Source organism: Dendrobates tinctorius, unplaced genomic scaffold, assembly GCF_039654945.1.
Source record: "Dendrobates tinctorius isolate UK_male_01 unplaced genomic scaffold, ASM3965494v1 ptg000032l, whole genome shotgun sequence".
NCBI classification, from domain to species: Eukaryota; Metazoa; Chordata; class Amphibia; order Anura; family Dendrobatidae; genus Dendrobates; species Dendrobates tinctorius.
This window is the reverse complement of record NW_027361700.1, coordinates 14,095,300-14,118,608: the sequence shown is the minus strand read 5'-3', so window position 1 is coordinate 14,118,608 and position 23,309 is coordinate 14,095,300. Positions and strand designations below refer to the sequence as shown.

Genomic DNA, 23,309 nt, shown 5'->3' with positions numbered 1-23,309 from the left:
CGCATATCACAGAAAATTCATCCGCTGTCTGCAATGACAACAGTATATTATACAACTAATAGTATATGTGCACTTGCAATGTATATCTGATTTCAGGCCATGCTGTTAATACCAGCTAATCAGGTTAGGCATAAACACGATCGCTACTCTGTATGTGGACAATCACAGCTTGCATTTTGTATTCAGTACCTGTGATGCCCACAATACAATACCTACATTTGTACACATACTGTATATACAGTCTGGCAATCAGAGTGGTAACTGAAACCAGAGCTAAACTAAGGGCCCCGTTACACGTAGCAATGTCCCAGCGATCCCACCAATGATCCGACGTGGATGGGATCGCTGGGACATAGTTACAGATCGCTGGTGAGCTGTCATATAGACGGCCCCACCAGCTATCAGGACCAGCGAGCAAGCTGGTTTCCAATGTAAACAGGGGGTATCCAAGAGCCGCGCAGCTCCTAGATACCCGCTGTTTACATTGGAAACCAGCGTGCAGCGTCGCTGATCGTTGCTCTCCCGCTGACACACGCAGCGATGCGCGCTGGCCAGCGGGAGACCAACAATCAAAAAACGGCCCAGGACAATCCTGCACGATCAGCGATACCCGTCAGGGGTGCCGGTCGCTGATCCATGTCACACACAGCGATTTCGCTGGCGAGATCGCAGTGGCGTCACGAAATCGGCGAAATCGCTGTATGTGACGAGGCTTTAAGCAATGAGAACTAGGAGATGGTAACTGCAGTACAACAATTTTACAATACAGTACAATATTTTATGGCCGGCTACAATTCAGAACTTCACTAAACTGATATAACGTAATGGAGATATTAAATGATTAGGAAAAAGAGGACCACTACTATGAAGTATTAAAACGAAACGTGCGTTGGGGCGGTGGGGACGCTTTCTTCAAAATACCTCTATGTAAGTGTGACCATCTTGCTACTTTGTTGTCTCAAAGTATGAGTTTTTGACTAACTATTTATTGATATGTGGGGAAAGTATACCCCTTATACTCGGATGTTCATTTGGACACAGTGAGTGTGATAAGGCACAGAACACTATGTGATACGATATATGTATTGGCGTCCCCATTCTTTTTGTAATGATCCAGTAGTATTGTTTTATGTGATTTATTTTAACATTTTTTAGGTAAATAACATGATTTTAAGGGTTTATAGTCTTCTGGTTATTTTGTAACCAATTGTTTATGTTTGGATACACAGGGACAGGGTCTGGACCATAAACACATCAGGTTATAGCTGGACAAGTATGACACATTGTCAATGAAAAGCACATAACCAGTATCAGCAATGAGTTGGTCAGATTTGCCCCTAATAGAATGTTCCCATCTAGATCATTTATGATATAAAATGAATCAACCTCCGGGACCTGCATCTAACTCCAAAACAAGTCCCTATTGCACATGCACTGCTCTTTATTGATTTATAAGTGAGCTTTGAAAGTTGCAGAATGCTCATCTATTGGACATTTATGGCCCAGCCTGTCAGATGGGAATATCCCCTTATGACTACATAACAAATACCTAAAAAGATGTAGCTTAGTGGTGGAGATGAAAAACATCCTGCTATTCAATCTTCTCCAGTTCCAGAGACAATGAATGGTAAAGTGGCAAACATGTGTCAATCGCTCCAATCAAACTGTCCCTAAGATTGGTGGGGGATCCACCACTGGGACTACCAGCGAACAGTAAGGATCATGCAAGTCACAGAGTTCAGTCGTGATGAGTCATATTCGGTTCACAAGCTGATGCTCTTTATTCTCAGCCTGTGGAAAGATTCGCTCACTTATCTTCCTACTTGTAACCCTTGTGCTCTTAAAGGAACTGCATCATGAGAAAATCACATTATTTAAATCAGCTTTTTGTACTAACTCCTAAACCACCAATGAAGTACATTTTCACGAAGAAAAGTTTAAAACCCTTCAGGAGCGCAGCCTGCTTAAAGGGGATCTGTCACCCCATTTTAGCCCTATCAGCTGCCGGTACCGCCATCAGGGGCTTATCTACAGCAGTGCGCAGGACCTCTCTGACCTTTCCCGGGCCTGCGCACTGCAGTACTTTACTCTGCCCTCAACAGGGCAGATAAAGTACGCCTGCGCAGGAGCTGAGAAGCAGGGAGGAGGACATCATCGCATGAAGATGGGTGGCGCCGGACCGGACCGTGACACCCACCGCACCCGTCCCCCGATGAGTATAATCTAACGTGTTTTTCTTATCTTTCAGGTTTCATCGGGGGCTTATCTACAGCATTACATAATGCTGTAGATAAGCCCCTGATGGCGGTGGCCGCAGCTTACAGCGCTAAAATGGGGTGACAGATTCCCTTTAAAAGGGTTGTCCACCAGTAGGACACTTCCTTCTCAATCTGATGCTTGTCCCCCCAACCCCCCATTACAACAGATTGGGAAGGGTCTTGTCCTAGTGGTGGACAGGCCCTATAAGGGCTCATTCAGAAGAGAATATAATATGGATGTGTGTTCTGCCTGAGTAAAAATTAATTGAGGCAGTTCAGATGACAGCTTTTCACATGGACTGAGGCTGGTTTCACACTTGCGTTTTTTTTCGCGGTATTTTAGCGCTAAATAGCGCATGCGTTTTTTTTTCCTATACTTTGCATGGGATGCGCTTATGTGCGCATACACATGCGTTTGTACGCGTTTTACCGCGCATGCGTTTTTTTGCGGTATGCGCTCGGGCGCACAAAATGAAACCTGTTGCATTTTTTGGTGCGTCCGACTTGCCTCAAAAAAACGCATGCGCGCGCAATGCGTTTTTTTACAGCAAGACACCCATTATAGTCTATAGGTGCGCATATGTGCGCATTGGCATGCTTATGTATGCGTTTTTTTGCACATGCGTTTTTTTTTGTTAACCATGGAATTTAGGGGTTTGGGTTAGAGTTAGGGTTAGTTAAGGGGGTTTAGGGTTAGGGTCAGGGTTAGGGTTAGTTAGGGTTTGGGTTAAGTATGGTTTGGTTAAGGGTTAGGGTCAGGGTTAGGGTTAGGGTCAGGGTTAGGGTCAGGGTTAGTTAGGGTTTAGGGTTTGGGTTAAGTATGGTTTGGTTAAGGGTTAGGGTCAGGGTTAGGGTCAGGGTTAGTTAGGGTTTAGGGTTTGGGTTAGGGTTAAGTATGGTTTGGTTAAGGGTTAGGGTCAGGGTTAGTAAAGTCATGGTTTGGGTTAGTGTGAGGGGCCACCTAATGTTTGGAAAAAACGCAAACGCGGTAAAAACGCACTAAAAACGCATACAAACGCATAAAAACGCTGCGTTTTTTTCATGCATGCTCATAAAAATGCTTGAAAAAAACGCAGCAGTTGTATGCGTTTTTTCAATGCGTTTTTTTGCGGGAAAAACGCGCTGCAAAAAAAAGCAAGTGTGAAACCAGCCTGAGAGTTAAAAAAAAAAAAAAATCCCAGCATGCACTTTTCTCTTTGGTAAATCGGATGAGACTCGCCTAAAGAAGCCTATGGATGTGCAAAAAAAAAAATCATGTCCCATACAGATCATCTAGCATCTGTTACTTACCGCTAAATTGCCATTAGTAACATAGGAAACTGTACTTGATCAAGTACATTTTAAAAATCGTAAAATATGGACACAGATGAAAATCATCCATGCTTTCTGCATGAAAATCGGACGAGTCTTCATATTCTTATCTGACCCAGGCTTTAAATCAAGCTGATGCCAACTGTGTTACATACCCGTCATCTGCCTGTAAGTGCAGTGATTGGAGTTACCTGCTGGAGGCGCCTGTAACTGCCATGTTATTCCTCCTATGAGGTCCAGCCTGTTATCTATATTCTGAAATAAATAGTATGTTACATAATATAAGCAATCACACAATCGTAGTGTTCAACTACCTCAGGAAGACAAAAAAATAAAGTAAAAAAATCATCCCACCAAAAAAAAAAGCCCTCAGATGGCTTTGTTAAAGGAAAAATTAAAATATGACTACTCAAGAAGTGGAGGAAAACATGGATTTTTGTGATAACTCACTGTAAAATCCTTTTCTTCGAGACGCTCATTGGGGGGACACAGGTACTGTGAGTGTATGCTACTGCCTGGAGGCTGACACTAAGTGAAAAAAAGAGGTTAGCTCCTCCGCCGTGTATACCCTCGCCCCGATTGCAGGCGGAAACCAGTTTGGTGCAAAAGCAGTAGATCAAACAAAAATCAGACAATATCAACCTTAATGCAGGTAACAAGATGTCTAGAAAATAACCACCCTAATATCATACAGAGCGCATATCAATTAAACAAACAGAAGCCAACTTGGCTAACAGGGTGGGTGCTGTGTCCCCCAATGAACGTCTCGGAGAAAAGGATTTTACGGTGAGTTATCACAAAGATCCATGTTTCTCCTTCGCCTCATTGGAGGACACAGGTACTGTGGGACGTCCTAAAGCAGTCTCTGGGTGGGAAGTTGACTCACCGATCCAAGCTACATGCACCTGGTGTCTAAAGGTGCACCACCGCTGCTTGGAGAATCCTTCCACCCAGGCGCGCATCCGCTGAAGCCTGAGTATTGATATTGTAATGTTTAGTAAACGTGTGCAGGCTGGACTAGGCTACTGCCTTGCAAACCTGTTCCGTCGAAGTCTGGTGGCGAAGTGCCCAAGAGGCGCCCACTGCCCGAGTAGAGTGTGCTCTGATCCCTGCTGGAATCGGCGCGCCTCTGATGCGGTAGGACTCCTGAATAGCCAAACGAATCCATCTGGCTATGGTCGGTTTTGAGGCAGCGAGTCCCTTCCTGCGACCTTCAGGGAGAACGAAGAGCGCGTCTGACTGACGAAAGGGTGCTATCCGCGACACATACCTCCTGAGTGCTCTCACCAGGTCTAACGTATGCAGGGCCTTTTCCACACGGTGTACCAGTGCTGGACAAAAAGAGGGCAAGACAATATCCTCATTAATGTGAAACGAGGAAACGACTTTTGGCAAAAAAGGAGGAGCTGGTCTAAGAACCACCTTGTCTTTGTGAAAGGTCAGAAACGGGGCTCGGCAAGATAACGCTGCCAGCTCAGAGACCCGACTGATTGATGTTAATGCTACCAGGAACACCACCTTCCAGTAAAGGTATGACAAAGAGACATCCTGTAGCGGCTCAAATGGAGCTTCCTGCAGAACACTTAGGACCAGGTTAAGGTCCCAGGCGTCCATAGGTGCCTTATAGGGAGGTACCAAGTGGGAGACCCCCTGGATGAAAGTCTTTACCTGCAGGTTAGTAGAAATCCTGTGCTGAAAAAGGATGGATAAAGCCGATATCTGTCTCCTGAGAGAACTGGGGGCCAAGCCTGAGTCTAGGCCAGACTGGAGAAAAGCCAAGATATTAGGGATGGAGAATCTCAGTGGAGAACAACCGTTGCCTCGACACCATGCAAAGAAAACCTTCAAGGTATGGAGGTACAGTAAATTCGTGCTGAGGCAGGCTTCCGGGCGCTAACCATCGTAGCAACCACTTTGCTCCCAAACCCCGCCTGCGTCAGAATCCAAGATTCAACGGCCAAGCCGTCAAACACAGGGCCCCTGAGTTCGGGTGGCAGATCGGCCCCTGAGAAAGTAGATCTGGGCGATCTGGCAGTCGCCATGGCACGTCGACGAGCAGTTGCACTAGATATGCGTACCACGCCCGACGAGGCCAGCAGAATCACTGGCACCCCTTCTGCCTTGATCTTCTTGATGACCCTCGGAAGTAGTGGCAGTGGGGGAAATAGGTATGGGAGGCGAAACTGATTCCATGGCAGAACCAGCGCATCCACGGCAATTGCCTGCGGGTCCCGAGACCAAGCGACAAATACGGGCACCTTGGCGTTCACCCTGGAGGCCATCAGATCCACATCCGGTGTTCCCCACCGTTGGCAAATCTGCTGAAAGACCTCTGGGTGTAGTGACCATTCCCCGGACGCAAGCCCCTGCCGGCTGATGAAGTCTGCCGCCCAGTTCTCTACCCCCGGGATGTGGACCACAAATATCACCGAGCTGTTCCTCCCGGCCCAGCGAAGCACATGCCCTACCTCGCACATGGTTGCCCTGCTGCGGGTGCCCCCTTAGTGATTTATGTAAGCCACCGCCGTGGCGTTGTTCGACTGAATTAGGACGGGGCGGCCTGCTAGAAGGTGATGAAACCGTTGCAGAGTCAGCCGGATTGCCCGTATCTCCAACAAGTTGATCGGGAGACGTGCTTCCTGCGGTGACCACCGTCCCTGGGTCGTGTGATGGCGAAAAACCGCTCCCCAGCTGAGGAGGCTGGCGTCAGTTGTGACCACCAGCCACTGATCTGGGGGAAAGGGTTTCCCCTGAAGAAGGGAGGAACTGATCGTCCACCACTCTAGTGACTGTCTGACCTGAGAGGACACCCGGCACCGATGATCGAGCGTGAACGGGTTCTTGTCCCAGGATGACAAGAGGGCATGCTGCAGGGGGCGAAGATGGAACTGGGCGAACGGGATCGCTTCCATCGCCGCCACCATTTTTTCTAGAATCCTCATGCAGAAACGGATGGTGTGAGGGACTGGTTGGCGCAGTACCCGCACTCCCTGCCGGAGGGCTAGGGCCTTGTCTCGAGGGAGAATTACCAACCCTCGGCAAGTGTCGAAGGTCATCCTTAAAAAGGAAATTCTCTGAGCTGGAACAAGGGATGACTTCTTTACATTGACCAACCACCCTAAGCGGGCAAGAGTATCTAGCTTGATGCTGACACTTTCCTCGCATGCCCACCTTGAAGGGCCCTTGACCAAGAGGTCATCTAAGTAGGGGAATATGACTATGCCCCGGGAGTGCAGGATGGCCATGGGGACTGCCATGACCTTTGTGAACACTCTGAGGGCGGTGGCTAGCCCGAAGGGCAGCGCTGCAAACTGAAAAGGTAGACCGTTGACGGCGATGCGTAGAATCCTTTGATGCGGAGGGAAAATAGGGATATGTAGATAGGCGTCCTGGATATCGATAGAGGACAAGTATTCTCCCTGCCCCATTGCCGATATGACTGAACAGAGACTCCATCTGGAAATGTCTGATCCTGATAAATTTGTTCAGGAGCTTTAGGTCCAAAACGGGCCTGACAGTCCCGTCCTTTTTGGGGACTACAAACAGGTTGGAATAGAAGCCCTGAGTCTTCTCGTTTTCCGGGACTGGAATGATGACTCCATTGTGGCTGAGCAAATCGATGGCTCCTAGTAGAGCCTTTGCCCGGATACCCACTTTGGGAAGATGGAAAAGAAAAAAAAATCGTCTTGGGGGGGTACCTGACAAATTCTATCTTGTACCCTGTGGACACCAGCTCTCTCACCCATGTGTCGTGTGCGACATTGAGCCAGGCGTGGTGAAACCGGAGTAGGCGGCCGCCTACCTTGCTGGTGCCGCTTGGCAAATGCCCCAAGTCATTTGGCTGAAGATCTTAGGGACCTGGATCCCCTCGACCTGGACTGGTTAGTACGCATCCTCCCCAATGGGTTGGCTCTATATGAGACCTGTCAGTCCCTATTCTGGTTGGGGCGCCCAGCCGCTGTCGTCCACCCGGGGTTGCGAAAGGCCCAAAAATGCACCTGAAACTGGTGACGAAATGGCGGTTTGACCTTTTGCTGAGGAAGAAAACCGCTCTTGCCTCCTGTGGAGTCGGAGATGAGCTCATCTAACTTCTCTCCGAACAGGTGGCCACACTGGTATGGTAGAGCTGTCAAGGACTTATTTGAAGCTGAATCGGCCCGCTATGTCATTAACCATAGCGCTCTCCTAATGGAGACTGCATTTGCGGCCGCAAGTGCCGCGCACTTGGCCGCATCTAAAGATGCATTGATCAAGTAGTCCCCCGCCATGGCTATCTGATTTGTGATTTCTGATACTTCAGCTGGTAGGTCTATGTCTTGCAAGGTTCTGTTCAATGATTCTGACCAAGAAATCATGGCCTTGGCTACCCACGTTGCTGCGAACGAGGGAGAGAGTGCTGATCCCGATGCCTTAAACACTGAGCAAGCCAAGTTCTCTATGAGACAATCAGTGGGATCCTTAATAGAAGAACCACTAGGTATGGATAGCAGAGTTTTTGTAGCCAAGCGCGACACAGGTGGATTCCGTCCACTTTTTACGGAGATCCGGGGCAAAAGGATACTTCGCCTCGAGTGCCTTCTGGCCCGAGAAACGCCTGACTGTTCTCTGTTTCGTTGCACTATGTGCTCAAATTCAGGGTGAGTGCAAAATACTCTATGGGGATGCTTGACTCGCTTAAATGACACCTTATGGCCCAAAGCCAGAGTGGAATCATCCTCAATCCCCAGAGTCTGGTTGATGGCTTCTAGGAGACTGTCAACCGTTTCCGGACCACCCGGCGTATCTAAGTCAAGGGGTTTGTCCGAGTCACAGTCTGAGCCTTGCTCGCTATCGACTGCTGGTGATGGGGAGCGAGGAGCAGAGCTCACGGATGCCGTGGCACCGGATGGACCAGGAGACGTCGTGTGGGTTCGCTTCCCCAGGGTCTGCCTGGAGTGAGAGCGGCCCCTGCAGGCCAGAGGCTCCTGTGAGGTAGAGGACGACTCTAAGACAGGCGAGCCACTGTCCATGCCCCTATCTGGGGCCCAAAGGGACTCGATTGCACTCGTAAGTCATACCATTGATTGCGACACTGATAACGCCCATTCTGGGGGACTTGGTACACTGGGATCGGTCGCAGGGGAGGGCTCCTGAGCGCGTTCGGACTCGCAGGCTTCACACACTCGCTTGGTCTGCGCCTGCGGAAAAGCAGACCGACAGGAGATGCATGCAGCGTATAAAAACGTATGCGTCTTAGGTTTTCATGACATGCTGTACCTGTCAGGCATCCGCGCTGAAAAAACCTCCGGGGGAGGGCACTCTTCGCTTCTCTTCTCTTAGGTACATGTCATCCCCTGAGGAAGAAGTGTGGTGTACTTCGAAACGCGTTGGAAAATAAATAGTTAATCTCTATACATAACCTGGATGTGATACTTTGTCTAGCAACGCACATAAGTCCAAGAATTTTATTCCATAAAAGATTGATATTGGCGGTCACGGATTGGACCTTTGGACGTGCAGCAAGCTGACAACTGAGCTGATATACCCTAATCTCTCCTGGAAAGGGTGAGTAAATTTCTTTTATTTCTTCCAATATCTACCCGGATAAGACCCTTTTGCGCTCTTTATTTCCTATAGTCTACACATACTATGACCAAGAATGCGACGCGTCACTTCATCCTGTGTGCCACAACTGCGGGCAGGCCCCCGGTAGGAAAAAGGGATCCTGAGGACGGTACTTCCGTGTGCGGCCTAGCCGGCCTGAAGCCGGAGCCTAAATTTCTTCCGCGTCTGCCCAGGCCACGGGGCCGCCGTGACGCGACGCCGGGGACTTCCGGCCACGGCCTAGCGCCGGCTGAAGCCGCGACCTTGATTTTTACCATCCGCCCGGGGGGGGCGGAACCGCCATACCCCAGAATCAAGGCCAGGAACCGGATCCGCCGCTGCCAGATGCGCCCATCTCTGCTGCTGCCTGGGAGAAGTTAAGGGCTTCCCGGCCATCCTCCTCCATCCAGCTCAGGTAGAGGAGAGGGGGGCCATATGAAAAAGGACGGTGCAGGCACCCTAACTCCATCTAACCCTTTGTCAGTCTTGAGACAGACAAACGTGTGCCTCCAACAGGCACGAAGCAAAAAACTGGTTTCTGCCTGCAATCGGGGCGAGGGTGTATACGGCGAAGGAGGAGCTAACCTGTTATGAACTCATTTTCTGCTCCACCAGTTGAGAGCTCCCCTTCCGTTCTCCCTCTGGTGGTAACAGGAGGTAGTGAGGTTGGTTTAAGTGGTAGTGATCTGCCACCTGATGAGGAAGATAACGATTGGATCTCTGGAGTATCAGACTGGATATAAGACAGCCGATGCCCTATCCTAGTGCTGGTGATTCAGTCTGCTTCTCAGGTCCTGGACTTCAGCTCTCTTCCAGTCTTCTCAAGTTAAGTTTGTTTTTTGCTTATGTTCACACTTGCGCTTGTTGGTCAATTCAGTTTCTTGTGTAATCAGCCTGCCCCTGCTGGGGCTATGCTGAATTTCCACTCCTATTTATCAGTATTTGCCAATCTGCTTTTTGTCCCTTATTAGATTGGCCTCTTTTTGCTCTGTCTCAGAATATTTCAGAGTGCTGATATAGGTTTTGAAGTCTAGTGACTTCAGGGTTAATTTTGCTATCAGAAGTGTTAGACAATATTTTTGTAGGTCTTTTTGGCAGATTGCAGACAGTGTCTTTCCTTTCCTTTTTAGTTAGCCGGGCCCCATCGTTTGCTCAGCCTATTTTCCTGCCTTTGTTTGTATTTTCATCTTGTTTCACCGTCAATACATGTGGGGGGCTGTCTTTCCTTTGGGGTCTGCTCTGGGGCAGTTAGTTTTCCTCTTCCTGCTTTAGGCTTATGTAGCTCTCCGATTGTGATGAGGCATCTAGGACCATCGTAGGAACGCTCCACGACTGCTGCTAGTTGTGCGGTTAAGATCAGGGATCTGCAATCTGCATAGTTACCAACTTCTCTGGTTTTCTGAGCCTTAGCTTGTTGTCTTTTTTTTTCCCTCCTCGGTGACCCATTCATAACAGAATCACCAGCCATACCGCAGATTCTAGGGTACTCAATAGCAGGAAGGAATTGTTAAAGAAAAAAAAAAAGTGTCAGAATTTTTTTTTTTATGTATTTTTTCCTCTTTTTCTCTGGGGCCGTAGGAGGATTTTTTTCCTAATGGAGATTAAGCAACTGTCTGATCGTGTGGAGCAGCTTGCTGCTGAAGTACAGGGAATTTCCACCTACCTTATTCAGTCACATGCTGCTGAACCCAAGATTCCTACTCCTGAGGTGTTTTTTTGGGGGATCGGTCTAAATTTCTGAATTTTAAGAATAATTGTAAATTATTTCTTGCTTTGAAGCCTAACTCATCGGGGAGCTCTGTGCAGCAGGTTAAAATTGTCATCTCCTTGCTGCGCGGCGATCCCCAAGATTGGGCTTTTTCTCTGACAACTGAAAATCCTATTCTGACTAATGTGGATGCATTTTTTCAGGCCTTGGGGTTGTTGTATGATGAACCTAATGCCGTTGATCAAGCTGAGAGAACCCTGTTGGCATTAAACCAGGGTCAGGATCCTGCTGAGTTGTACTGTCAAAAATTCCAAAAGTGGGCGGTCCTTACTACATGGCAGCTCTCTTTCGGAAATGTTTGCCAGAGACCGTAAAAGATGTTATGGTGGGATTTCCTGTTCCCTCTGGTCTGGATGGCTCTATGTCATTAGCCATTCAAGTTGATCGGCGTTTACGTGAACGTAAAACTACACTGGAGGCGCTGCCACCTTTTGAACAAATGTCTGAACCTATGCAATGTGATGGGGTTTTGTCTAGGGTGCAACGTCGGGAGTTTAGAAGGCGTAATAAGCTGTGTTTTTTCTGTGGAGACGCCTCTCATACTATTTCTGTCTGCCCTAAACGAGAGAAACGTTTTGCACACACATTTGCTGTGGGCAGTATACAACCTAAGTTCCTTTTGGCAATTACTCTGATCTGCTCCTTGTCCACATTTTCCACTAAGGCTTTTGTGGATTCAGGAGCAGCTCTGAATCTGATGGATTTGGACTTTGCTAAATGTTGTGGTTTGTCCATGACGTTTCTGCAGACGCCTATTCCTTTGAGGGGTATTGATGCCACTCCTTTGGCGGAGAATAAACCTCAGTTTTGGACCCAGGTGATAATGCGAGTTGCCCCAGACCACCAAGAAAATTGTAAATTTTTGGTGCTGCATAATTTGCATGATACTATTGTTCTGGGGTTCCCCTGGTTGCAAGCTCATAACCCAGTTTTGGATTGGAAATCTGTGTCTGTGGTGAGTTGGGGTTGTCAGCATGTTCTTAGGGACGCTCCTGTTTTCTCCACCTCTTCTCAGTCTCATGATATTCCTGATTATCTGGCTGATTTCTCTGATGTTTTTAGTGAGAGTAAAGGTACTGTCACACTTAGCGATGTACCAGCGATCCCGACCAGCGATATGACGCGGTCAGGATCGCTGGAACATCGTTAAGTAGTCGCTAGTGAGCTGCCACACAGGCAGATCTCACCAGCGACATCGCTGGGGACGGGGGTCGCTACTTACCTGTCACACTAGGCGATCCTGACGTCCTCCCGCCCGCGTCCATGCTCGTCTCTCCACAGGAAGCGCCGCAGGAAGCTGACGACGAGAAGCGGTCTAGGACGTTCTCGCGCGATCAGCGATAACCAGTGGGGGAGCGGGTCATAGGTAAGTATCAGACACAGCGATGTCAATAGCAATATCACTATAACGTCACAAGTTATAGCGATATTGCTAGCGATATCGCTTAGTGTGACAGTACCTTTAGTCTGCGTCTTTGCCTCCTCATAGGAGTTATGACTGTGCAATTGAGTTGATGCCTGGGTGAAAATTTCCCAAGGGTCGTCTTTTCAACTTATCTGTACCCGATCATGATGCTATGCGATCCTATATTAAGGAGTCGTTGGAGAAGGGTCATATTAGACCATCCTCGTCACCGTTAGGCGCTGTTTTTTTTTTTGTGGCCAAGAAAGATGGTTCATTAAGACCGTGTATTGATTATCGTTGCCTTAACAAGATGACGGTTAAATATCAGTACCCGTTACCTCTGATGTCTGATTTATTCTCCAGAGTTAAGAGTGCCTGCTGGTTTACCAAGCTTGACCTCAGGGGGGCGTATAATCTTATTCGCATCAAGCACGGGGATGAATGGAAGACGGCGTTTAAAACTCCAGAGGGACATTTTGAGTACCTGGTGATGCCTTTTGGGCTCACTAATGCCCCTTCTGTCTTTCAGTCCTTTATGAATGATATTTTCCGAGACTTTGTGGATAAGTTTTTGATCATCTATCTGGATGATATTTTGATCTTTTCTAGTGATTGGGATTCCCATGTGGAACATGTCCGGACTGTGTTCTGGATTTTGAGGGAGAATTCCCTGTTTGTTAAGGGATCGAAGTGCTTCTTTGGTGTACAGAGGATTTCATTTTTGGGATTTATCTTGTCTCCATCGACTATTGAAATGGACCCGGCCAAGGTACAGGCCATTTATGATTGGGTTCAGCCTACTTCTTTGAAGGCTCTCCAGAAGTTTTTGGGTTTTTCGAATTTCTATTGTAAATTTATAGGTAATTTTTCTAGTATTGTCAAACCACTGACTGATCTGACCAAGAAGGGAGCTGATGTGCTGAATTGGTCTCCTGAGGCTGTCTCAGAATTTCAGGAGCTTAAGCGGAGATTTACTTCAGCTCCAGTTTTACGGCAACCTGATGTCTCACTTCCATTTCAAGTGGAGGTGGATGCTTCTGAGATTGGTGCAGGAGCTGTTTTGTCCCAAAAAGACCCTGTGACTTCTAAGATGAATCCCTGTGCCTTCTTTTCTCGAAAGTTTTCCCCATCTGAACGCAACTATGACGTGAGGAATCGGGAATTGTTGGCCATGAAATGGGCATTTGAGGAGTGGAGACATTGGTTGGAGGGAGCTAGACATCAATTTGTGGTCCTCACCGATCACAAAAATCTGATTTATCTGGAGTCGGCCAAACGCTTGAATCCTAGACAGGCTAGATGGGCCTTGTTTTTCACGCGTTTTAATTTTGTGGACTCTTTTCTTCCGGGCACTAAGAATGTTAAGGCAGACGCCCTTTCTAGGAGTTTCTTTGCTGATTCTCTTAATGTGACCGAGGCTACTACTATCCTAGGTGAGGGGGTAGCTCTTTCTGCCATTTCGCCCGATTTGAGACGCACCCTGGAGGAATTTGTTGCCCTATGGGAAGATTGTATGTTCCTGACCAGTGGAGAAAAAGAGTGATGTCTGAAGTCCATTGCTCCGCATTGGCTGGTCATCCGGGTATTTTTGGTACCAGAGATTTGGTGAGTCGGTCGTTTTGGTGGCCTGCCTTATCTCGTGATGTCAGGAATTTTGTACAGTCCTGTGGGACTTGTTCTCGGTCTAAACCCTGTTCTCATTCTAGTGGGTTGCTGATGCCCCTGCCGGTGCCCAAGAGGCCATGGACCCATATCTCAATGGATTTTATTTCTGATCTTCCTGTCTCTCAGAGAATGACTGTTATCTGAGTGATTTGTGATAGATTTTCGAAGATGGTCCATCTTGTACCACTCCCAAAGTTGCCATCTTCCGCTGAGTTAGTGCCCTTATTTTTACAACAGGTGGTTTGGTTACACGGGATTCCTGAGAACATTGTGTCCGATAGAGGAGTCCAGTTTGTTTCCAGATTCTGGAAAGCCTTTTGTTCCAATCTGGGAATTCAGTTATCCTTCTCCTCCGCGTTTCATCCCCAGACCAATGGGCAGACTGAGAGAACAAACCAGACCCTGGAGTCTTATTTAAGATGTTTTATATCTGCTGATCAAGATGATTGGGTCTTATTTTTGCCCTTGGCCGAATTTGCACTGAACAATAGAGCTAGTTCGGCCACTTTGATGTCACCCTTTTTCTGTAATTTTGGGTTTCATCCTCGATTCTCTTCAGGGCAAGTGGAATCTTCGTCCTGCCCAGGTGTGGACACTGTGGTTGTGAGAATGCAGCAGATATGGGACCAAGTGGTGGATAAGTTGTCACTTTCTCAGGAAAAGGCCCAGCGTTTTTCCAACCGGCGTAGGACCATTGGTCCCCGGTTTAAAGTGGGTGATATGGTTTGGTTGTCATCTAAGAATATTCCTATGAAGGTTGCATCTCCAAAATTTAAGCCAAGATTTATTGGACCTTATCAGATTTTGGAGATTCTTAATCCTGTTTCTTTTAGATTGGCTCTTCCAGTTACGTTCAAAATCCATAACGTATTTCACAAGTCACTGTTGAAGAGGTTTGATGAGCCAGTAGTTTCTGTGGCGGCACCTCCTGATCCTGTATTGGTTAAAGGCAATGTGGAATATGAGGTAGAGAAAATATTGGATTCTCGTTTGGTTAGACGGAGACTCCAGTATTTGGTCAAATGGAAGGGTTATGGCCAGGAGGATAATTCTTGGGTCTCTGCCACTGATATTCATGCCAATAAATTGGTTCGTGCTTTTCACCGGGCCCATCCTGATCGGCCTGGTGGCGTGGATGAGGGTTCGGTGACCCCTCCTCAAGTGGGGGGGTACTGTTGTGAGTTCATTCTCTGGTTCACCAGTTGTGAGTTCTCCTTCCAGACTCCCTCTGGTGGTAACAGGAGGTAGAGAGGCTGATTTGATCGGTGGAGATCTGCCACCTGAGAATGAGGATGATGATTGGATCTCAGGAGTCTCAGATTGGATTTAAGACAGCCGACGCCCTATTCAGTTGCTGGTGATGCCTTCTGGCTTGTCAGCTCTTGGTTTTCAGCTCTGTTCCAGTCATCTAAAGCTATGTTTTTCTGTGTGCCCCCCGAAGAAGCCCAGTAGGGCGAAACGTGTCGGGCAGCAGAGAGGCTTTTCAGGACCCCACATGGGTAAGGTGACGCACAATATGGCACTATCGATGGCACTTTAGCGGTCCTCTGTTTATGGATGGTAGGAGAGTGGTTTTGTATAATGGGATTGTAGGCATAGACTCACTACATATATTTTTTCACCTTCTACCCTGACTGTTGTGTGAATAACTCTGGGTCGTGTTTTTGACCCTCACTTGGGAATTGATAGTTACTGATAATAAGAGTAGTTCCCAGATGAATCTGTAAGGAAGGTGTGCTGGATATAGTATTTTACATAAAAGCCTGCTTCCATTTCATTCTCCTCTATGTTTTAATTGAGTGTGACAAACCCCTTTCTAGGGGTATAATATTGATATGTGATCCATACCTTTTACCTGACTCGCCCCTCTAATGTGTCTCCACCTTGGATATTGACTCATTTTGTTAGATACTTTTTTGTATTATATTTTTGTAAGAAATGTGTTATAAAATTGAATATTTTTACTGACAAGTGTGACTTTGAAAATTAGTCTTTGTTGGGGCAATTTGACTCCGGTATTCTATGTAGGTTCCCAGTGTACTTAATTGGTTAAATATACATTTATACATTTTTGTAAATGTTTTTTCCCTAATATTACAATCTGTATAATAAAGAATATAGAAATCTTGCAATTTTCATACTGACCACTCAATAAGACCACTCATATTTTCTGTAAGACTTTTCAGCAAACTCTAAAATAACAAGCAGGGTTATTACAACAAAGACCCTGTTACACACAGCGATATCGCTGATTTTGTGACACATCAGTGATCTCTCCAGTGAGATCGCTGTGTGCGACAACCAGCAGCGACCGGCCCCCCTGCCGGGTATCGCTGATTGTGCTGGATCGGGAGCCAGCGATCACCGACACTGCACGCTGGTATCCAACGTAAACATCGGGTTTCTAAGAGCCGAGTGGCAGATGTCTGCAGATCTCTGTTGCAGATCTCCCAGTTCTGTAATTCTGAGCTCTGTATACCCCTGACCACACCAGTGATTGGCAGCTTTCTACCTATGCACAGTGTACACAGAAAGCTGCCCAGTCAGTGGAGGAAATGTGTTTAGATTACATGGTATCAGGTTTACTAATCTCATGCAAATAAAACAATGATTTTTTATAAAACCTACAGCAAGCAGTCCAGTAAGTGAGACATTCCTGGAATAAGGGTCTCTGAGCCTACATTATGCTGATATCAAATTAGGTAGCAACACTCTGGTGAAAGATTCCCTTTAACAACATTCAAAAATGCACTTTACACAGCCACATATCACTGACAGAAATAGACCAAATCTGACTCACTGACTATTTTGGGAGAGTATTGTGGGCGTGATCTCTAATCATATAATCCTGAGTCAATAATAGTTTTCAAATCTTGCCCGTGATAATCAAAGTTATGGGTTCAATAATGAGAGCAATGTTGAAAATTATAAACACACTAGAAATTCTTAAAATATGTTTAACATAAAAAAAACTTTCTGAAAACTACAACCAACTTTCATTTGAGACATTCTGTATTACCAAAACTGAATTTTAGTTTGTTTATAAGATTCCAATCTGAAGACTATGCGGGGGATTCCAGATCTGTGGTGCACATCTTAAGGGAGCGCTCACACTGGTGTATAAATTAGATGAGTGCAATATTGGAAAACATCGTATTGCACTCTGACCAATGATAGTAATGTGTTAGTTAGGGGTTAGTAATGGGGTGGCCAACAGGTGTGGCCTCACGTCATTTTTTTGGATCCCCCTTTTCAATAACCAGTAAAGGCTAAACAGACAGCTTTTAGCTGATATTAACAGGGTCGGAAGATACATGGATATTGGTCCCTTCCCAGAATAACAACACCAGCTCACAACTGTCTGCCTTCCCTTAGTTGGTTATAAAAACAAAGGGGCTCCCACGCCATTTTTTTAAATTATTTATTTAATAGGTTAAATAAGGCTAACACTCTATAGTGCCACATAAAAGGCTGTAAAGGGTGCTACTTTACTATATGTAAGGGGCTTGTGAAATTAAATATCTACAGGACATCTATTCTAATTATTCTATCTATATCTGCATATAAGATTGCTTTATTAGTTTGTAAACTAGCTTTAAATGACAGAATTACAGTATGTAAAAGCTGATGTTAAAAACGCATTGCATACGAATGTCATACGAATGCTAGGTGAGAAAAATTGTATGACACTTGTCCTACTTTTCTGGATCAACATCGGACCAATTTTTTGTGACTCTAGCCTAAAAGGTTTGCATTCCTTTAGGTTTTTCCTACTTATCTCTAACAGAAAAGGTACAACCCAGCCCTGTTCCTACTAAGCATTGGCTCTATCTGAGACAATCTACTAGTACAATTAAAACATTTTTTAGTTTGTACTAGTTCCTCTTCTAAAGTCTGTTCCCATTTTAGTAGAAGGCAATGGGTGGAAGAAATCCGTATTAAAAATAATATCCTACATCCCCAACCAAAATTTTGCAAGGAAGATCATCAAAAACAACGGTCATTCAGACAATTCAGGTGTATTATCATCTTTTTTTTTTTTTACTGATACCCTGCCAATAGAGGTCATTATCTTTTTATACCTCTATCAAAGATACACAATGAACTGTCACTTAACTTTCTCCTTATTACTGGCTACAAGGACTGTCCAGCATCATAATCCAAGACAGCTGCAAGATGGGTTTCTCAATCCAATTGGATCTATATAAATTTGTTTTCCCTTTACTGGTAAAGCTGTAAATTTTACATGTAACCAAGTGTATGTACAGGAAATTCGTCTTATAGAAATTGAGCTCAATATCAGAAAAAAATGGAGCTATGATAATGTAATTGGTTTATCGAGAGTCATCATAAATATGAATTATTAAATAAAAGTGCCAAAATAAAAATGAGATTGATAAGATAGAATACCACCTATTTTGTACCTAATCACAGCATTAATAATGAAATGCTCAACACCCGCCACTGATGTGGAGTAGGTTTCAGTTCTTGTAGGCACCTGCTCCCTCCCATGTGATCAGGTAAGGTGAAGCTTTAGTGGAGTTTCTTCCTGGCATTGTGCTAAGTGATACTGCCCCCTCCATATGGAGCAGGCCAGTAAAAGTATCCCAGTCCTGCTGTGCAGCTCCCATAGGGCTCCAAAGTGATCTGTCTCACTTTCTTGCTGCCTTACGGGAAGTCTCTCCAGAGAGCAGGGTTTTTTCTTGCTGTAATCGCAGACAGTCTCTGTGCTCATCCACATTTATTGCCATTAATGGCCTCAGTCTTCTAGCTGTATTCCAGCTCATCTCCAAGACGACAGGAGGGCTCGAAAGGTCTCGAGCACAGAAAGAAGGTCAGCTCTGATAGATTAATATACTAAGATAGGAATCCGTCTTACATTTGGTCTTTGTGTAATGCATGCAATCACATCAGAAGGCAGTTGATTAGAATCCCATCACACAATGACTTTTTATGACAGTATATATTTTATGCATACTCTGGTTAAGTCATGACAGTAATTCCAAAGCTGGCTCTTACTGATAACTCCTTATGGGAGCAACAACTCACATGCATTATGTTTAAGGTGAATTTTTGGTTTTGTAGTCTAAAAAGAACTGTGCATGTAAAATGGGCACTGTCATTTATATATTCCTATATTTGACCAAATTCCACAGCACATTTGTAAATAAACTCCTCTTCCTCCCTTGATATCTGTAATACATTCTTATCTGGTTTCTTGACTTGTAGCTCACAGAAACATTTTCCATAATAATTATGTTAGATTTTTAAAGCTTTGTACGGAATCATGAAAAATAAAGAAGCTATAATAAAAAAGAATGCCTAATATAGTGAGCTACACACAACCACTTTCACTAGATTTCCATTTCTTAAAGAAGTTGTCCACTAGTTGGATGCTCTCATGGTGGCACTAACATTACAAAACAAAAAGAAAAACAGATCATAGTACCCACCTACTGGACATGCGCCATTTCTCTGCACAGTCAGTTGTGCTGCCTGCCAGTCTCTTGGCTTCCTCTTCCAACGAGGAATGTTACACAACTGCTGCAAGCAGTCAGCTGCTACAAATTATCTGCACAATTGACTTTCCCGGCTATGTCAGAAGATGACTGCTGCAGGCAATCACTGGCCGTAGATTCGCTGTGGTCACATAACGATTCTTGCTGTTAGAGGAAAGTGAAGTAGCTTGCAAAGGGCACAAGGAGAGAACGATGGGGTTCCATGAGGCGAGTATCTGTGGGTTTTTGTGATTTTTATTTCAAGACCTCCATGGACCCATTTTATAAAACTAGTGGACAACCCTTTTATTTTCCCATTCATTATGTTAACATTGTGCCTATATATTCTTTTGCATTTAGGTAGAAACCCAGTTCCAAAAAAGATCAGAAGTTGAAATTTGGGAACAACTGTATCTAAAATAATGTGGAACAATTTTTTTTAAAAAAGTTACTCAACATGAAATTGTAAATACTTTGATTATCCCACAGTCTACAGTACATGTCCAAAAAATTCAGAAAATCTGTAAAAATCCATGAGCACAAGGGAATGAGCGTGATTTGGTCATGAAAATCACTGCATGGGCTCAGGAACACTTCCAGAAATCATTATAAACACAGTTCACTGTACTATCCACAAATGCACGTTAAATGTTCCATCATGCAAAGAAAAAGCCAAACAACACAATCCAGAAACTGCTGCCGTTTTCTCTAGGACAAAGCTCATTTAAAATGAACTGAGGCAAAATCGAAAACTGTTCTGCAGTCAGATGAAACAGAATTTGGAATTCTTCATGGAAACCACTGATGCCTTGTGTAGCAGGCTCAATAAGAGAGGGACCAACCACCTTGTTACCAGTTAAGAGCCTGCACCTCTGATGGTATGGGGTTGCATTAGTGCATACGGCATGAGCAGCTTACACCTATTGAAAAGTGACTATTAGGGTATGTGCTCACGTATGCAGAAAATTCCTGACAGAAAACCGGACTCCTTCCCAGAAAACACACGTTTTTTTCCACGCGTCCCCAGTCTCATAGAAAATAGCTAGAAATGCGGATTTTTCCACAAAATTAATGAGCATGCTGCGTTTTTTACCGCGATGCGTTTTTTTGGCGGAAAAAAAGCATCAATATGCACAAAAAGTGCAGAATTCATTAAAATGAATGGGATGCTTCTTGTAAGCGTTTTTAAAGCGTTTTTGCTGGTAAAAATGCTTAAAAAATGCGGAAAAAAAAACGCTTACATGTGCACACAGCCTTAATGTTGAGCATTATAATGAGGTTTTAGAACATATGATCCCATCCAGACAAAAACCATTTCAAGGAATGTCTTGCATATTTCAGCAAAACAATGCTAAATCTTCAACGACCCAAGGATGATGGGGGGCTGGCTTTGCCTAATCCCGGAGTATATTTCCTTGCAGCTCAGTGTCAACACTTATGGGGCTGGGCGCATGAGGCGACCTCCAGCACAGTACAACTTATATTGGAAGGGCTGACGAATAGACACCCTGTGGTTCAATGCTTGGAGGATGGTTCTCTGTGGACACTTGGGAAACCATACCCTAAACTCTCTATTATATATAAAGTATGGGGGAAGGTTAATCACATTCGTGGGGTTACCTGCTTGACTCGGTTTTCGCCGATATGGAATAATAATAATCTCCCAGACTTCAGGACCTTGGGGGGCTTGATGGAATGGCAGGCTAAAGGGATTCAGTATATTTATCAGGTGATGGATCAACAAGGGTTTTTCTCAGTTACAGTTTGGGCTTCGGGCCTCGGGGGGTTTTCAGTACGCACAGATGAGGCACACATTCCAGGCTCAGAGGAAGGTTGGGCATCTCACTATTCAGGGGGATATTGTGCTGGATTACATATGTGGGAACGGGTCCACTAGTGGGGTAATATCCTCCTTATATGGGGATTTACTACATACCTTTTTACTTAAATTTCCAATAAAAGCCAGGGCTAAATGGGAGAGAGAGGTGGGTCCAATAGAGGACGATACGTGGGATTCCGATTTGGAGTGGATACCAAGATTGTCGCTGAGTGAGCCAGGTAGGCTGTCTCAGCTTTATATAATGCATAGAGTTTATAAGTCCCCAGATATGCTATTTAAGGTGGGCTTGAGACCTAATTCTGAGTGTCCCCGATACAGGAACGAATGTGCGGGTATATACCATATGATGTGGACCTGGCCAAGGCTGGCCTCTTTCTGGCTAGTGGTCCTGAGTCGCATAGAAGGAGCATATGAATGTGTGATCCCTAGGGAGCCAGTGGTTTGTTTGTTGGGATATGTGGAGGAGATAGTGATAAATAATGCATTGAAGGAGGCGATTGCAAGACTTCTCTGTATGGCCCGGAAGATGATTGCTAGATGCTGGATGAGGGAGGAATCCCCGTCTAGGGGAGAGTATCTTAAATATGTGAAACATATCATTACATTGGAGAAGGGGGTTTATAGGAAAAGGGGGAAGTTTGCCCTAAATGAAAAATTATGGGCATCATGGTTGGAGTACGGATAAATACAGGGTGGCGTTGGGTGAAAGGCTATGTGTCATTTTCTGCGGGAGTGCTACATTGCACTGCTGTACTAGATGGAATACTGAAGTTAATCCTTATTCTGTAATGTTGTGAAATGCTGAACTGATGTTACGCGCTGTCTAAAGGGGGGGGTGGAGGAGGGGGTGGGTGATGTTATGAGTTAAGGGGGTTGTTTCTGAAAACTGATTGCATTTTGACAGTTTGTATTATGCTTTATCTTTAATAAAAATCTATTTAAATTAAACAAAAAAAAAGACAATGCTAAATCACATAGTCAAGTCCCCGGGTTACAAAGAAGATAGGACTGTTCGAAATCTATATTCCCGAATTTCTATGCAAGTTGGAACAGAGTCAGCAAAATAACACAACCCCCCCAACTAATATTCAACTCATTGGTCACCAATCTGCCACCGCACTACTCGCAGTCCACCATCCGATCATCTTTTTTCTGCCATAGAATGCAAAATGTCCCACCTTTTCGCAATTGAACTTGACTTCTGGTTGCACCCAGGCCTTTGATGTTACAGAAGCATAAGGTTGTGTTGTCAACGTAAAGTGAAGAGGGTATAGATGCGACATGTTATGGTGGATAGAAGAGGACCTTTTTTCTTTTAAACCAATATACACCTCCTCTCTGGCTTTCTCGCCGTTCAGTCCTCTCCTTTCCATCATCTCGCGCCCCAGATCAGGACTCTTCACTATAGACGAGTTCTTGAGTAGTGAGGCAGCCAAAGAGGTGATAAAAAATAGAAAAAAAATACACTAGCTGTTAAGACAGTGTAGTTAGGGAACAGTAGGGAATTTTTAAAGCAAGTATGGTACATTAGAAAATAGCTTTGATTATGGGACAAGACAGATAGGAGTTAGAAGCAAAATTAATTTGCTTCTAACTCTGTAACACCTTTTGAGTTGTGTTTCTGCTAACAATTTCTATATGCGTTTATTTACTCAAATAAATTGGAAGCATGTCTAGCTTTCACCTTCTGTTTATGTCCTATGTTCTGTTGTGAGTAAAATATTGCTAGAATTGATTTACAATTCATTGCATTATTGTTTTCTGTACATTTTATGCAGTGGCCCAACTGTTTTGAGTTGTATAGTTTCTTGTAATGTACAATATAATTCTTTATATCAGTTAAATATTTTGTAGAGCAAGGAGTTTGTATGTTCTCCCCGTGTTTGCGTGGGTTTCCTCCGGGCACTCCGGTTTCCTCCCACACTCCAAAAACATACTGATAGGGAATTTAGATTGTGAGCCCCATCGGGGACAGTGATGA

At 45.1% G+C, this 23,309-nt stretch overlaps 1 protein-coding gene across 4 annotated transcripts in view; it reads right to left on the bottom strand.

Annotated features, from left to right (window-relative positions):
* The window catches only part of SKAP1 (src kinase associated phosphoprotein 1), an 889,984-nt gene that overhangs the window by 178,389 nt on the left and 688,286 nt on the right, over nt 1-23,309 (bottom strand). The window lies entirely within an intron of this gene.